The following is an 18,071-nucleotide window of genomic DNA, read 5'->3' as shown; positions in this document are numbered from 1 at the left end:
TGGGGCCCTTGATCGGTAAGCATCTCCCTGGGAAATCCTACCCTTGAAAAGATGGTCACCAGTGCGTCAGCCACCTTATCTGCCCTGGTTGAAGACAGAGCTACTGCCTCTGGGTACCGGGTAGCGTAGTCTACCACGGTGAGAATGTATCGCTTTCCGGAGCTGCTGGGGACGGACAGCGGTCCTACAATGTCCACCGCGATTCTCTGGAAAGGCTCCTCTATCACCGGCAAAGGAATAAGGGGAGCCTTAAGAGCAGGCCCCGCCTTACCCACTTTTTGACAGGTGGCGCAGGAGCGGCAGTAGTGTGTTACATCTGTCCCCATCTTGGGCCAATAGAAGTGTTGAGACAGCCGTGCCTTTGTTTTGTTGATCCCCAAGTGTCCAGCGAGTGGAATCTCATGGGCAATCCGCAACAACTCAGTTCTGAACTGATAGGGGACGACCAGCTGTCTTTCCCTCAACCACTCCTTTTTAGGATCTCCAGGTACTGTCTCCCGGTACAACCTTCCTCGTTCCCAGAACACCCTCTCCTTATCAGACTCGGAGGTGGGCGTCTCGGCGAGACCTCTCAATTTCTCCAGGCTGGCATCTGAGTGCAGAGCAGCCTGGAACTCCATGCTGGAGGCTGCCAGAAGTGACGTCAGGGTACCTCCTTTACTGGGACCCTCTGGAACCGGCTCTGGGTTCACCTCTGGTTCAGTCTCTCCTGTAGCAGCAGAGGGTCCAGAAGACAGTGCGTTACCTGCGATCTGGGCACTCTGACTGTGTGTGACAGCTGCTATGTATGCTGCCTCCCTGGGGATTTCTACAGACCCACCAGCCGGTGCTGCCCTGGGCTCTACCTCCCCATCCACCCCCAACACTTCAGGAGCAGTGCTACTTATGGGCCAGTTACCTTCCTCGGTGGCACTGGTCAGCTGCATGGCATTACCTTCCTCATGGTCCCCATGCACCTCCCCATTTCCTTGAGCACCGTTGCTTGCTCCTGCCAGGGGTTCCTCAGCCGTCTCACTCCGCAGAGTGACGGGGCTGAGCACTTCGGTACCTGTGGACACATCTACCGCTTCAAAGAAAGGGTTAACGGGTTCAGTCGGCACAGATACATCAACATCATCATCATCCTTCCTAGGAAAAGAATGGTTATCAGTTTGCTTTGGTACATTCACATCAGCATCAGCATCATACCTTGGGAAAGAATGGTTGTTAGTTGCATCATTACTCATCAAGGCATTAGCAGGTAACACCTTCAGTTTCCCCTCATCAACATCACCAGGGGTGACGTTACCCTTATCAGTTTGGGGAAGGGTGTCAGGGACATAGTATAAAACCATCCTCCCCAAGTCAGTCCCCAATAAAACATCAGTGGGCAAATTTTCAGACACTCCCACCTCCCTCAACCCGCTCCCAGCACCCCAATCGAGATAAACCCGGGCCACTGGCAAGGGACAACGGTTGCCTCCAATCCCGGTGACAGTCAGGGTTTTCCCCTCAACAAACTCTTCAGGGGCCGCCAGTCCAGGACGGATGAGGGTTCGTTCAGCCCCAGTGTCCTTGAGGCCTGTAGCAAGACGGGCCCCCACCTGAACAGGTTGAACGTTGTCGTTAGCCCTCCCAACCACACCTCCCACCAAAAGAACAGAGGCGTTGGGCCCAGGGGCCTTGGCTGGGGGACTCTTCGGCTTTTCCGGACAGGTGTACGAGAAGTGACCAGGCCGCTTGCAGAGGTGACACAGGCGACTGTCAGTAGCCGGCCTGCTGTTGGCAACAGGGACTGGGCCTCCGGAGGGATGGCTAGCTGGGGCATTGGGGTTGGTTGCAGGCTTACCCCCTCTCCAGCTGGTGGTGACTGTCCTCCGCGTCTCTGGCTTCCGGTTGGCCTCATAGTTGTCGGCGATCTGCGCCGCTTTGTCCGCATTCGTTGGTTCGCGGTCCAGGATGAACTGTCGGACCTCAGCTGGGCAGAGATGCAGGAACTGGTCTTTGATCATCAGGTCCCGTAGCTGCTCAAAGGATTCAACGGACAGTCCATGGATCCACTGGTCAAAGTGGGTCCTGAGTCCTTGCACCACATCACTGTAGCTATCGTGTGGGCCACGTTGGAGGTGTCGGAACTTCTTTCGGTATACCTCAGGTGTCAGCCGGTATTTGGCGATCAGCGCCTGCTTTATGGCGTCATAGTCGTCATCGGCTTCTGGCGGAAGAGAAGCAAATGCCTCCAGGGCTTTGCCTTTTAGCCCTGGGGTCAAGTACCTTGCCCATTGGTCTCTAGGCAGCTGGTACTGTCTGCAGGCTTTCTCAAAGGCTCGCAGAAACGTGTCCAAGTCCCCGTCCTTTTCCATCACGGGAAAATGCTCTGGCCGGGGTTTAGGAGTCTGGACGCTGCTGGGCTCACGGCTTCGGGCTGTGGGGGCATTCCCACCCCGCTGGAGTACCTCCAGTTCATGGGCCCTCTGCGCCTGGCGCTCGGCCCTCTCAGCCTCAGCTTGGCGCTCACGTTCGGCTTGGGCCTCCTGCCGATATTGCTGGATCAGCCTCACCCGCCCATCACTGTCTTCGGCGGGGAGTTCGTCCAAGGCCATTTGCAGATAGGGGTCCACCCCGTTCTGGTTGAATGTGGGGCCAGCGCTCAGGAGTGGAGCCTCTGCTGCAGCCCCATTGCCACTTGGGCCAACTTCTGCACTCGCTGGATTCTGGTCGTTGTCCAGCTGCACTAGAGCTGCGATCATTTGATCTTTGGTTCCGCCTGCGGCGTCTATGCCTCGGTACGTGCATAACCCAGCAAGAACTTCCTTTGTCTGCCGTTTGTACCAAGGTTCTCCTTTTGCCGCCATGGTTGCCAAATAAAAGATAGAAAAAGAAAAACGAAGAAACGGGAGGGGGATACTTGCAAGTACACACTAATGTCTCAGGACTAGTAACCACTGAGTCTGTTCTCCAAAACCTATGATGCAGGATTCCCGCAGGAACCGTGCAGGTTTTTAGTGAGAGGAATGATTGCTCAAACCAAATCACTAATGCTCTAGGATTATCCCACCGCTCTGCCACCAATATGTGACGAACAGCCCACGGCCGTTCGTCCACTTACGGGCGACTAACGGGGGTCCCGCTGCCACCAAAACGCGACGGACAGCGGACCCTGTGTCACCACTATGTCACAGTCCCACCACTGACACGGGTGTATCAGCGGACGGAGGGACGAGACACAATGCCGGCACACGGCTATCACAGGCACAGTTGGGGATTATCTTAGTTATCCCACCACTGGCACCATGTGACAAAAATATCCAGCAAGCTACTCTCGCTCTACAATTTGCCGCAGGGGGAGTTTAATTTGGATGCCCCGCCACTGCTATCAATCTTCCAAGTACTGCGGGGATTTATGTATATCCCACTTTCTCAGTTCCACTTTGGAACTCGCAGTTCTCCGGCGCCCCCCTTACCCTCAGGTCAGTCAGGGAACTGCACCTAGGATAATTAGTCGCCGGACGGACTGCCTGTTGTGAACCGGCAATTGGGCTTCTGCAGTAAGGGAATTATCAATGCTGTGGCCGCAGCCCCTTATTCAGCAATATAAGACCCTTCTGTACTGCCAGCAAGCCGCAATAGCCGTACACAACGCGCTGCCACCAGTCACGGTTACTTAATTCACAGTGTTAAATTAAGAGGGTCCATGGCAAACCCCTTGAATTAGTAGCGATTATCTATCAAAGGCGTATAGTTCGATTCTTAGAGCATGGAGACAGGCTAAATATTAAATCATTTATTTTCCGAAAGAGGACAGTGATTACAGATAAAAGTTGCTATAAAATTGAGACATAAAATATGTACATTAGACAAGTATAAAGCAAAGTGGATGAAAGAAGAAGGTACACTCACATTTAGTCAATTGTTGTTAGGCATTCCATGTGGCTTTAAGGGGGGTGGAGGCTGAGCTGCACGTCTCCACTCATCTGGGTTCTGCTCAGCACAAGGATTGGAGCTCTTGTGAGCTGGTTTGCCCAGGGAATGCCTTATAGACTTTCCTATGTGACATCACGGTGAAGTGCATTCTGGGTTGATCCCACCTCTCTCATCCAAGTTATGTTTTGGCTACAAAACTTAGATTAGCTATAACTTTATGGGAGAAGCTGGTATGGACTCATCAGTGGTATCATGTTTCCCAGCGTAATGAGCCCATCAAGAAAACATCAAACATCTATGCGATATGACCGTCCATTTGGGGACAAATCCTATCTCATGTTCTGGACAGGGTAGAACTTCGAAAGATACGCGGTATCGAAGCTGGGACCGCTCAGGTTACAAAAATATGATTTTCATATCTCTACTTGGTACGGTTTTCGCAGGGCAGGCTCTTAAAGGTTTACTACTAACCTTTATTTCAAACAAAGACCTTTTTCCTTTCCCGCACTTTTTTCCCTCTTTCAGCTGAGGCTGAGAGAAGCCAAATGGTGTGGCAGGAAGTTTGATTGATAACACCTGGGGGGGAAGGGAAGGGAAGCTGCTGCAGTGTGCAATGTAACTGAGACACTGGCAGGCAGCTTCTTACAAAATGGAGGATTTTTTAGCACATTGCAACAGAAAACATATCTTGCAGACATTGTACATCACAGAATACAATACACAATTAGCATATCAGCTCACAATAAACACAGATAAGCACACACTATGTACAAGACACTATTACAGACTAAAGGTACTGTCACACTTAGCGATCTACCAGCAATCCCGACCAGCGATATGACGCGGTCAGGATCGCTGGTACATCGCTAAGTGGTCGCTAGTGAGCTGTCACACAGTCAGATCTCACCAGCGACATCGCAGGGGTCGAGGGTCGCTACTTACCTGTCAGACGCGGCGATCTGACGTCCTCCCGCCCGCGTCCATGCGTTGCTCGTCGTCACAGCAGGAAGCTGACGACGAGAAACAGTCCAGGACGTTCTCTCGCGATCAGCGATAACCAGTGGGGGAGCGGTCGGAGGTAAGTATCAGACATAGCGATATCACTAGATATATCGCTATAACGTCACAAAAACCAGTGACATTATAGCGATATTGCTAGCGATATCACTTAGTGTGACAGGCCCTTTATACAGTATGTTAAATGGTATGAAAGTCTGTCTTATTGACCCACCAGACATAAACACTTAAATCCACAAGCCAATATACAGATAAAACGTCAATTCTTGTGGGTTTAAAAAAACATGGTTTTCTGGAAAATTAAGATACAATCTGGTTTCTTCACACATATTCTCTGGATTACAGTCACTAAACATGCCAGTACACCTTCTGAGACCTGTTGCCGTGGGCGACTGCACCGCGTGTTAATGTTCTACTCACAGCATTACACAGTCCACTATATCCTCCAGATCATAGTCGGGAACCATATCCTCCAGTTTACAGTCACTAAAAACACACCAGTCCTCTTCTGACAGGTTGTTGTGGGTAACTGCACCGCTGTGTACATTGTGGGTGCCAGGCTTTCCAGCTGCCTTGGCTGTTTGGCTCCGCTGGCCTGTGTTCCCTCACAGGTGGAGTGATGCAGAGCCTTCTTGTCATGATCCAGTGTTGGATCTGGCGGTATTAAAAGCACAAAGTGAACTTTTTTTTACTTTGGTTAAGTTCAAAGGTGTTTTGACTGTCCCCGGTGGTGGTTAGTGGTATTGCACCTTAGGTTAGGTTGCACTTAATTATGGTTCAGGTGTTGGACTCTATAAATGGGTCTCAGGGTGTTCACTCACTGCTGGTGATATTCCTTGCTTAGTTGTTGGAGAGCCTGGTGGAAGGATGGAGCTGGATAGGAGTCCGGCGCAGTCAGCCAGAGAGAACGAGTGCCAGCTAATGGTGTCTGCAGGAAGAGCTGGCATGGCCTGGTGGAGTCGCAGTTTATGGTGTCGGCGGGATGTGCGGGCATGGCTTAGAGGAGTGGCGACTTGGAAGAGAGTTGCACTCAGCATGTTCGACTTGGTTGCTGAGAACTGGACTCGAGCATGCTTGGATTCTTGGCAGAGGCTGGACTCATCTTGGGACTCTGTGTACTGGACTGCTGCAAGTGGTGATGGACTCTGCTCCCAGGCTGCACGATGGTGATGGATCAGGGTGGAGGAGAAGATGCACACAGGTGGTGGGCTCTGTTGCTAGGAGCGTACGCAACAGAGCAAAGATAAGTGGTGTTTCCCCTGTATTGTCTCTTTCCTCATGTGTGTTATTAGTGCAGTGGTGGGATTAGTCTCCGCACCGACCTATTCCCTAGTGAGGGTTTAGGCGCAGGGCGAGCCAGGGTTTTGAGGCACGCGTGCGGCGACAGGTTCGGAGCCTGTATAGGGAATGTTAGGAGTGCAGGGACACTGGCTCAGGGGAGCTTAGGAGGTCTCCATGTCCCCATTCCCTATCGCAGGGCCCACCATTGTTAAAGTTTCCCAGGTTCCCCCCTTATTATTTAAATTCGCCCCACTGGAGGCGGTGTATCCAGGGTCACGTGTGTTATGGGTTCGCCTTGTGGCATCATCTGCGACCAGACACACGTGACCATGACATTATCACCAGCCCTTACTTTTTTTTCTGGTGAGCTTTGGCCATGTGGAGACCTGTGGTAATTGCTGCCGGGCCTCACTGAGGTGCAGTGGGGAGCGGCAAGGTGTGTTTAAGCCGCTGCAGCAGCAGTTATCAGGGTCTGGGGCCTCTGCTCAGTTAACCAGAGAAATAAAAATGGCGGCTGCGGTCTGGCAAAAGCCCATAGAGTCGCTGCTGGGGAGTAGGGACAAATCTCTACCCTCGCCGTTAACCAACCCTAGGAGGTGCAGTCCTCTTGGTGAAAGGGTTGGAGGGTGGTGTCCCTTGGTGAATAGCGGGGGTGTGAGTGTGGTGACACAGGGGGACGCCTCTGTTGTCAAGTCCAGAGTGAGTTCACCAAAAAATGACAAATGTATGTGTGCAATAAACGTTCAGGTCCGGACCTGTGTGTGAACGAGCATGTATGGGTGCCACCAAAAAACATCTTGTGGAAATGTGTTGTGGAGTCTGATCAGCTCTGAGCAAACATACACATACATTAACTCGTTCCCCAGGTCGGCGCTGTGGAGATGAGTGGTGCCTCCAAAAGGAACTTTATTGCCAATATCAGCGGTGTTTGTCATTAACCTGAAGTGTCAGGTAGTGGTAGGGTGAACTCAGGGTCTGGGCGTCCCCGCTGTAGGTGTTTCCCTAATGAGGGGTGGTCTTGAGGGTCCAGAGGCCCCTCATTAAGGAGGGGGTACTGTCATGATCCAGTGTTGGATCTGGCGGTATTAAAAGCACAAAGTGAACTTTTTTTACTTTGGTTAAGTTCAAAGATGTTTTGACTGTCCCCGGTGGTGGTTAGTGGTATTGCACCTTAGGTTAGGTTGCACTTAATTATGGTTCAGGTGTTGGACTCTATAAATGGGTCTCAGGGTGTTCACTCACTGCTGGTGATATTCCTTGCTTAGTTGTTGGAGAGCCTGGTGGAAGGATGGAGCTGGATAGGAGTCCTGCGCAGTCAGCCAGAGAGAACGAGTGCCAGCTAATGGTGTCTGCAGGAAGGACTGGCATGGCCTGGTGGAGTCGCAGTTTATGGTGTCGGCGGGATGTGCGGGCATGGCTTAGAGGAGTGGCGACTTGGAAGAGAGTTGCACTCAGCATGTTCGACTTGGTTGCTGAGAACTGGACTCGAGCATGCTTGGATTCTTGGCAGAGGCTGGACTCATCTTGGGACTCTGTGTACTGGACTGCTGCAAGTGGTGATGGACTCTGCTCCCAGGCTGCACGATGGTGATGGATCAGGGTGGAGGAGAAGATGCACACAGGTGGTGGGCTTTGTTGCTAGGAGCGTACGCAACAGAGCAAAGATAAGTGGTGTTTCCCCTGTATTGTCTCTTTCCTCATGTGTGTTATTAGTGCAGTGGTGGGATTAGTCTCCGCACCGACCTATTCCCTAGTGAGGGTTTAGGCGCAGGGCGAGCCAGGGTTTTGAGGCACGCGTGCGGCGACAGGTTCGGAGCCTGTATAGGGAATGTTAGGAGTGCAGGGACACTGGCTCAGGGGAGCTTAGGAGGTCTCCATGTCCCCATTCCCTATCGCAGGGCCCACCATTGTTAAAGTTTCCCAGGTTCCCCCCTTATTATTTAAATTCGCCCCACTGGAGGCGGTGTATCCAGGGTCACGTGTGTTATGGGTTCGCCTTGTGGCATCATCTGCGACCAGACACACGTGACCATGACATTATCACCAGCCCTTACTTTTTTTTCTGGTGAGCTTTGGCCATGTGGAGACCTGTGGTAATTGCTGCCGGGCCTCACTGAGGTGCAGTGGGGAGCGGCAAGGTGTGTTTAAGCCGCTGCAGCAGCAGTTATCAGGGTCTGGGGCCTCTGCTCAGTTAACCAGAGAAATAAAAATGGCAGCTGCGGTCTGGCAAAAGCCCCTAGAGTCGCTGCTGGGGAGTAGGGACAAATCTCTACCCTCGCCGTTAACCAACCCTAGGAGGTGCAGTCCTCTTGGTGAAAGGGTTGGAGGGTGGTGTCCCTTGGTGAATAGCGGGGGTGTGAGTGTGGTGACACAGGGGGACGCCTCTGTTGTCAAGTCCAGAGTGAGTTTACCAAAAAATGACAAATGTATGTGTGCAATAAACGTTCAGGTCCGGACCTGTGTGTGAACGAGCATGTATGGGTGCCACCAAAAAACATCTTGTGGAAATGTGTTGTGGAGTCTGATCAGCTCTGAGCAAACATACACATACATTAACTCGTTCCCCAGGTCGGCGCTGTGGAGATGAGTGGTGCCTCCAAAAGGAACTTTATTGCCAATATCAGCGGTGTTTGTCATTAACCTGAAGTGTCAGGTAGTGGTAGGGTGAACTCAGGGTCTGGGCGTCCCCGCTGTAGGTGTTTCCCTAATGAGGGGTGGTCTTGAGGGTCCAGAGGCCCCTCATTAAGGAGGGGGTACTGTCATGATCCAGTGTTGGATCTGGCGGTATTAAAAGCACAAAGTGAACTTTTTTTACTTTGGTTAAGTTCAAAGTTGTTTTGACTGTCCCCGGTGGTGGTTAGTGGTATTGCACCTTAGGTTAGGTTGCACTTAATTATGGTTCAGGTGTTGGACTCTATAAATGGGTCTCAGGGTGTTCACTCACTGCTGGTGATATTCCTTGCTTAGTTGTTGGAGAGCCTGGTGGAAGGATGGAGCTGGATAGGAGTCCGGCGCAGTCAGCCAGAGAGAACGAGTGCCAGCTAATGGTGTCTGCAGGAAGAACTGGCATGGCCTGGTGGAGTCGCAGTTTATGGTGTCGGCGGGATGTGCGGGCATGGCTTAGAGGAGTGGCGACTTGGAAGAGAGTTGCACTCAGCATGTTCGACTTGGTTGCTGAGAACTGGACTCGAGCATGCTTGGATTCTTGGCAGAGGCTGGACTCATCTTGGGACTCTGTGTACTGGACTGCTGCAAGTGGTGATGGACTCTGCTCCCAGGCTGCACGATGGTGATGGATCAGGGTGGAGGAGAAGATGCACACAGGTGGTGGGCTCTGTTGCTAGGAGCGTACGCAACAGAGCAAAGATAAGTGGTGTTTCCCCTGTATTGTCTCTTTCCTCATGTGTGTTGTTAGTGCAGTGGTGGGATTATTCTCCGCACCGACCCATTCCCTAGTGAGGGTTTAGGGCGCAGGGCGAGCAAGGGGTTAAGGTTCGCGTGTGGCGACAGGTGCGGAGCCTGTTTAGGGAATGTGAGGAGTTCAGGGACACTGGCTCAGGGGAGCTTAGGAGGTCTCCATGTCCCCATTCCCTATCGCAGGGCCCACCATTGTTAAAGTTTCCCAGGTTCCCCCCTTATTATTTAAATTCGCCGTACTGGAGGCGGTGTTTCCAGAAATGTATTTGTTAAAGTGTAATTCCTAAATTCGCCAGGTGGTGGCGGCGTATCCACCTGCACGTTCTATTATTTAAATTCGCCCCACTGGAGGCGGTGTATCCAGGGTCACGTGTGTTATGGGTTCGCCTTGCGGCATCAACTGCGACCGGACACACATGACCATGACACTTCTGCTCTGTACACTTGCCAACACCAGATTGACACTGATTCTGAATCTGACACACCCAAACCCTATACTGCAGGATTTTTAACTAGCAACCTGTTGTCTTCAGCCACATGGAAAACCTGGGCCGAGAATTAAACGAACTGCACCACTTCCATCTGTAGTCAGTTTCAATACACAAAAGCCTAGAGCAGGTATTCCCTAAACCTGCCTTGGACAGATAGAATGTCCAAGACCTATACTCAATTTAGTCTGCATTGCAACTACAGCTATGCCTGTGACTGCAATACACTACCATGGCCTCTATACACTTCCGTGCTCATCCTGGGGGAACACACAGCGCCCCTACATGTGACAGTATGTCATGTCTACTTACATTATAGCTGAGACTCAGCTTTCACAACCAGGTGCGGTGCCCACACCACCCCCTGCTGTTTAGTCTTCTAAATGCCACAATCGTTAATTTTCGCAATTTATAACATCATTCAAAAGCCTGATGCAGACTCCCTAATGAAACATCCCTACATGCTTAGATGGGAGAGATATTTGGGAAAAGCCTTGACTGAAGTAGATTGGGGACTTGTCTGGTCGAGAGCAGCTATATTGTCATCTTGTGTCATATATAAAGAAAACCAGTACAAGATCCTTCATTTCTGGTATCACACACCTGAATTCTCACATAGGCTGGACCCATCTATCTCTGCCCTCCGCTGGAGGTGCAACCTTTCGGGATGATTGATCTTTCACATATTCTGGGATGGCTCACTGATTTGCCCATATTGGAAGCAGGTGCAGGGATTGATAGAACAGGTTTTGGATTTGATGTTGCCTCTGGACCCCCAGCTTTTTCTTCTTAACATTTTCCCACCTTCCCTAACAAAAAAAACTACTAGGCTCCTCTTACACATCTTGACGGCTGCCAGATGTTTGGTGGTGTCCCATTGGAAGCAAACTTCTCCCCCATCTACACTTGACTTATATGCCAGATTTAAAGATGTTAGAAATTTTGAATTCCACGCAGACTGCATAACGGCACGATTGATAGATTTGATTCTATCTGGTTTCCTTGGGACTCTTTTTGGTCCTCAATAAATACAGGAACCTGAATCTCTAGACCTATATTACAACTCCCCGTCTCCCCTTTCTGATTTTCAGATACCCCCCACCCTTGTTAATGTCCTGTCTTGTGTCTGTTTGGTTGGTCCTCCATTTTTGAGTTTTGAGTATACCGATTCATATATACAATAGTTAATAGTTGAACATTCTGCTGGTATATCATTCGTTATAATGCCACCTAATATAATGTCGGAAACATCCTGCTAGCTCATTGATCTGACAATTTACTGTTTGACACTGTTTTTCTATAAGAGAATGTCAATATTCATGTTATATGTAAACTGTGTTCCAAATTATTATGCAAAAAGAGTTTAGGAGTGATAAGGTTAGAATTTTTTTGTTTGTCATTTAAACTCATTGATGTGATGTGTTTCAGGGCTCTTTATATCACTGAAAGCAATTGCAGATACCTGTGCAAATTAGTTTGGTACGTGTGTCCAAATAAAGGCAAGACTACTTAAGAAGGCTGTTCCACATTATTAAGCAGCCTACATTTTTTGCCAAAATGGGAAAGAAAAAGGATGTGTCGGCTGCTAAGAAGCAACAAATTGTGGAGTATTTAGGTCAAGGCATGACTACAATCAACATTGCCAAGACACTTCATCGTGATCATCGCACAATCAAGAAGTATGTAGCTGATTCCCAGCACACACGTGTGCGTGCTGATAAGGAAAAATTGAGGACTCTTTCCAACAGGCAATTGCGTCAGGTTAAAAGAGCAGCTGCAAAAATGCCTTCTCATAGCAGCAGACAAGTTTTTGAAGCTGCTGGTGCCTCCAACGTCCCCCAAACATCAAGATGCAGGGTCTTTCAGAGGTTTGCAGCTGTGCGTAAGCCATCCTGTCGACCACCTCTATCCACTGCACACAAGCAGAAACGGCTCCAGTGGGCCAAACGATACATGAAGACTGACTTCCAAACTGTTTTGTTCACTGATGAGTGCCGTGCAACGCTCGATGGTCCAGATGGATGGAGTGGAGGATGGATGGTTGGTGGACACCCCATGAAAACATGGCTAAGGCGCCAACAAGGAGGAGGTAGAGTAATGTTTTGAGCTGGAATCATGGGGAGAGAGATTTTTGGCCCCTTTAGGATCCCTGAAGGGGTAAAGATGAACTCCATAATCTATGTGGAGTTTCTAAAACAGCACTTCCTGCCATGGTTCAAGAGGAAGAACCGTGCTTTCCTCAGCAAGATCATTTTCATGCATGATAATGCACCGTCTCATGCTGCAAATAACACATCTGCATCTCTGGCTGCTATGGGAGGACAAACTTATGGTGTGGCCACCATCTTCCCCTGACCTCAACCCCATTGAAAACCTCTGGAGCATCATCACAAGGAGTGTCTATGATGGCGGGAGGCAGTTCACATCAAGCAACAGCTCTGGGAGGGTATTCTGTCCACATGCAAAACAATTGAAGTACAAACCATCCAAAAACTGACAAATTCAATGGACGAGAGAGTTCAGAAGCTTCTTTCGAACAAGGGGTCCTATGTGCAAATGTAACATCACCTAGAATAAAGTTGACTTGAAAACTGTTTGATTTCATTTTGTAATAAGCTGATAATGCTTATAATTTCACAAGTGACCATTTTTTGTTCAAAATAAAAATAAAGAGATTGAAAACTCTGCTGTGCATAATAATTTGTGTATTGTAAGGGTTCCAATGGATTGTGATGAATAAGAAAATGCTCACACAAAAATTGAATTTACTAAATTGATTTACTTAATAAATGATAAGATCAAATAATAAACAGTATGAAACTATAAATACATATGCATTAATCAGAAACAGGCATTATTCATACATTACATTATTCAGATAGTCTCATCTCAGTCCTCTCTGGTCTGTCACATCTCTTTCTCTGTGTCTCTCTCTCTCTCTGCTCATCAGTACCCTCCTTTTATATGTAAGAACTTCTCTAAAGCCTTTGATGTCCCAAAGTAAGTGTGAGACTTAAACAGTATCTATCCTTGGATGCCAGTGAGATGACCCCCTGAGGCCAAATAGATGAGATTTTACCAGTTGACAATCCATGGGCAAAGTTAACACACCCAATCTAATTATGGCAACGAAGGTCCTTTGTTGGTAGATAAGTGTAAGCCAGTTATTTGCTCTGCTTGGACAATTTGACCATCTTGTTGAAACAAGTTTCAATGACCTTCTAGGAAGGTTCAAAGAGCTGAGTATAACTGATTGATACTATATCAATAGTTGGTATTAATTAATTGGAGTGTTGAAACCATTAAAAATAAATCATAGTATACATTCCACCCCTTGGTTTCAATCACTTTAATTAATTAACCTGCCACTAATCTATACCATTTATCATTATTTGCATTGCTCATATATATATATATATATATATATATATTTATTTATTTGCTACCAATAGAAAACCGCTTGGTAAAAAATAACATTCTGGGCTTAAAACGGAACAAAAACATTGGACCAACAGGTACTGAAATATCAAATGTCTGTAGAAATCTTCTTTCTTCGGCTCTTCTTGACCGCAATTTTTAAATGGGTCTCTGTTGCAGGGAAGCACGGGGATTATTATGCCCTCATCACTTTGGGGTGACTTCACTACTTTCCCTGGTTAGCAAAAGGACAGACTCTAAAGAGCAATCTGTCCCTGCCCTTCATGACATTAACCCCTCGTTTCTCCAAAGCAATGGGTGAGAGAAATGCAGGTGTCCATGGCTGAGCATAAGAGTACCTTTTTTCTTCTATTGCTGCCGCTGTTCAGGGCCTTATTCACCCTGGTGATGCTTTAGCAGCATCTGGGCTCAGTCTCATCGCTCAATTGGACATCTTCAGTCTACACACAAGACACAGCCTGCACTGAGGGAAAGTGAAGTTCACAATCATACTTGAAAGTTCCAAAGTCTTGGCAGAGCTAACTCAGTCCAAAGCAACAATCCAAAATAACTCAGTCCATGATATATTCACAGTCCAAGATAGAATAACTTGTTCAATATAACTCAGTCCTGGTGGCTTGTTTTCCACCCCTTGATCAAATGAATCAAACAAAATTACTGTAAGTTTATTGGTCCAAATTGTGCCCAGAATGACCTTTGAAATTTTCTACTGTAGCAAATATTTCTACACCAGATAATAATACTACATAAAATATATATCATATGTGTATGGACTTATACACTGATCAAACACATCAAATTCATGTCAATAATTAGCAGTACAATCATGTTCATGGAGTTCACAAAATAATGTTACTACTAATCAGAATCAGTACAATTACATGTTAAGGAAAACCGAACCCAAACCAATTTGCTATTAACCCAATTGTAGCAAATTATTATTTTTACATAATATACACATTACATCAACACACACTCTGGCTTAACCTAATGCACTCATTCAGTAAGCAGGAGAGATTCTCATATATAGACACACACCCTTTGGGTACCCACACATTTGCATTGCATGACTCAGGTGTAGGTGAACAAAGCTATATCAAGACATTAACAAACTAGCATTCATTGAAATCATTTAACATATATATTCTTCAAAACCCAATTTGCATGGGAGCTCCCAAAAAAATAAAAAATGTTAAAACTCAAAAATAAGTCATAAAATATAATCTTATATTATGTAGATGGACTCCTTTTTCACTACTGCAGGAATGAACAATTTACTGTGCACTGTATTTACATGTTAATTAAATGGCCAAGGTTTATTCTTTCACTCCTGCAAACAAACAAAAGGTTAATTACACCCCCCACCCCCAATCCAACATGTAGTGGACTGAAAATAGAAAAAAAAAACAATTCCTTTAAAAAACAAGAATGCTAAACACAGTACAATTAAAATTCAGAAAATGAGCTCATAAAAAATAAAAATATACCAAATAAAAGGTAAAAATAAAAATACCACGTGGATTTTTTCTTTGGCTGTGAACCAATTTTAATCAAGGGATATCTGTTGTGAGTTCATTTTCCACTTCACCATTGAGGTCTGATGAACTCCCTCTTCTGGTGAAGGAAGGTAGTGAGGCTGATTACCAAGCACCTGGGCAGGATGATGATGACTGGGTGACGGGAATTACTGACTGGATATAAGGCAGCCGACGCCCTTCTGCCTTGCTGGTGATCTCTGAGGGATTCTAGGAGACCAGTCTGATTCCTGCTCCTCAAAAGCTAAGTTTTCTGCTCTACTTTTTGCATTTGTGTTTTGGTTTTGCTTTGCATTGTTTTCCTTGATTTCTGCCATTCCCTGCTGGGGTAAGCTGAATTCCTTTTTGCTCTGTCTTCAGAAAATACCTGAGTACTGATATAGTCTTTTTGAAGCCTAGTGTCTTCAGGGCTTTTTTCCCTATCAGCTGTTGGCTCTTGTTTTGATAGGGTTTTGGCGGATTACAGACAGCAGCTTTTCTATCCTGTCCTATCTAGTTAGCTTGGGCCCCATCATTTGCTTAGCCTATCTTTCTATCTGTGTTAGTGTTTTTTCATCTTGCTTCACTGTCATATGTTGGGGCTGCCTATTGCTTTGGGGTCTGCTCTGGGGCAGTTTAGATTTCCCTTTCTGTCTTTAGGCTATGTAGTTCTCCAGCTGTGATCGAGGGGTCTAGGGCACCGTAGGAACCCCCCACGGCTACTGCTAGTTGTTGTTGATAGGTTCAGGGGTCTGCAATCCGATAGCTGCCAACTTCTCTGGTTTTCTGGACTTAGCTAGTATTTCTGTTTTTGCCTCCTACGGTGACTCATTCATAACAGAGTCTGCTCTGGGGCAGTTTAGATTTCCCTTTCTGTCTTTAGGCTATGTAGTTCTCCGGCTGTGATCGAGGTGTCTAGGGCACCATAGGAACCCCCCACGGCTACTGTTAGTTGTTGTTAGGTTCAGGGGTCTGCAATCCGATAGCTGCCAACTTCTCTGGTTTTCTGGAATTAGCTAGTATTTCTGTTTTAGCCTCCTACGGTGACTTATTTCATAACAGATATCCATGACAAATACACAAAGCACGTACAGTGACAAAGACAAACACTTAGTACAAATAAGTCATCTATTATCTTGTCAACCCCCCAGTATATTATCAGTCATCTAACTTTAGGTCAGTCTTAAATTCATTGTCTGTACTGTCACCCCCTCTTTGCCTTGTATGTTTCCCTCACAATGGCTCCCACATACAGAATCATCTTATATCTGCTGTGGTCTTTTGCCTTTTAAAACATCAAGGTCTATTACAAACCATCAGGTGAGGAATGCACATTTATGCATCACCAATACCAAACCCAATTCATCATAAATCAGCCAGCGCATACGTCACAGTATGCTCACAGGAGTATTTCTCTAAGAAACTCTAGAATGAAAACAAACATCATTAGACATCAAAACATGGCAAAACTGTTCAAACAACAATTTTCAGGGATGTTCCACAACTTTTATAATTAGTCCAAGAGGGAATCTTGGCAGGGGGTGTAGTATGCCAAGGTATTGGAAGAGTGCAAGGGGTGGTTACAGTGGGGACTTTGCATGCCTCCATCAGGTGTCCCACCTCTAACTTTCCAACCCCCTGTCTCATTTGTCGCCACCCTCTTGGGTCTGGCGAGTTGCAATCTACCTTTTCTCCTCAGATCTTGCCATCTCCTCAACAGGTCACTTATAGAGATCCCATCTATATCCTGGAATGGAACTCCACTAGCTATCAGGTCACAAAAAACTCCGTCCTGCTCTTTCTAATTTGAGTATCATCCTCTTTTATCCTTTCTTGATCTACTCTCTTTACTGTACTATTTGTTGATACTTTTGCTCTCTCAAGAGCAGATAGCTGGGAGATTAGATTGCGTGCTGTGTAGACATTAGTGGAATTTCCCATAAGTGCACTGAACATAGTGAACAATGGGGCTTTGTATGACGCTGGGGCACCTTCTATGAACTTATTCTTCATCAATACTGTCAATATTGCAGCATCTGGTCCCTTCCAATCCTCTACAACAGCAAAGTGATCATTCAGATCTGGCACAGGATTGCGAGTTATGCCACCTATACCTGCAATTTCTCTCAATCTCTGAACTCCATCTGCAAGAGTCTCCTATCGTGTCTGTGGTATTAATTCCATGGGAGAGTCATACACTTGTGCCACAGAATCCCTCACCAAATGCAGCAAAGAGAAAGTCTCTGTAGTGTCCCTTGTCCCTTGCACGTCTCATTTTAAGACGCACCATAGGATCAATACAAATACTACAAAGTCCTACTGCCTCAAGACGGTTCAAGATTATAGTATCGGCTCCCTGATCCTATAATCTGAGAATCCATGCTAATAAAGGTTCTCCTGCTTGCTGCCTGTACCTGGTAGCTAATTCTGTTAATTCTCCGGCTGTATAATTCCTAGTTTCCTCGGTCATTGAAGCTTCTGCTCCTACAGCTGCGTTTCCTGCATCCATCGTATCTCCACTACGCTGTGTGACTTCTCTCCTAGTTTTAGTAGTCACAATCAATCTGGCTTGCTTTTCTTCCCCATTTGTCTCGCTGTCGGAGCCATCCCATTCTAGCAAATCTGACCATTTCTCACGTGCAATCATGGTTCTAATCTGTGCAGTACAAATATCTGACACTGGCTGCTGTCTCCTCCTGCGCCTATTCTTATTCACATTTTTCATTACATAAGCTTCAAAATTCCTTTGCATATTGTCATGCTGTTTCATTTGATCTCTCAAGGCTGATTGCAAGCTAATCCTTTGCTCTATAGCTGTATGCAGCTCTAAACGCAAATGATCTATCTCCTCCTGTAAGCTTTCAGACACTTGCACAAAAATCCATCCAACGGCTGCTGCAGCTTTCTGCTCTTTTGCATCATACCTTGAGAGATCAAATTTTGCAGCCACTTCCTGGGGATTTGATAACCGCTGTCCCTCCATACACTTGTTACATTCCTGTGCCATTTCAGT

Source organism: Dendrobates tinctorius, unplaced genomic scaffold, assembly GCF_039654945.1.
Source record: "Dendrobates tinctorius isolate UK_male_01 unplaced genomic scaffold, ASM3965494v1 ptg000331l, whole genome shotgun sequence".
NCBI lineage: Eukaryota > Metazoa > Chordata > Amphibia > Anura > Dendrobatidae > Dendrobates > Dendrobates tinctorius.
The sequence above is the reverse complement of the archived record's forward strand: the minus strand, read 5'-3'. Positions refer to the sequence as shown.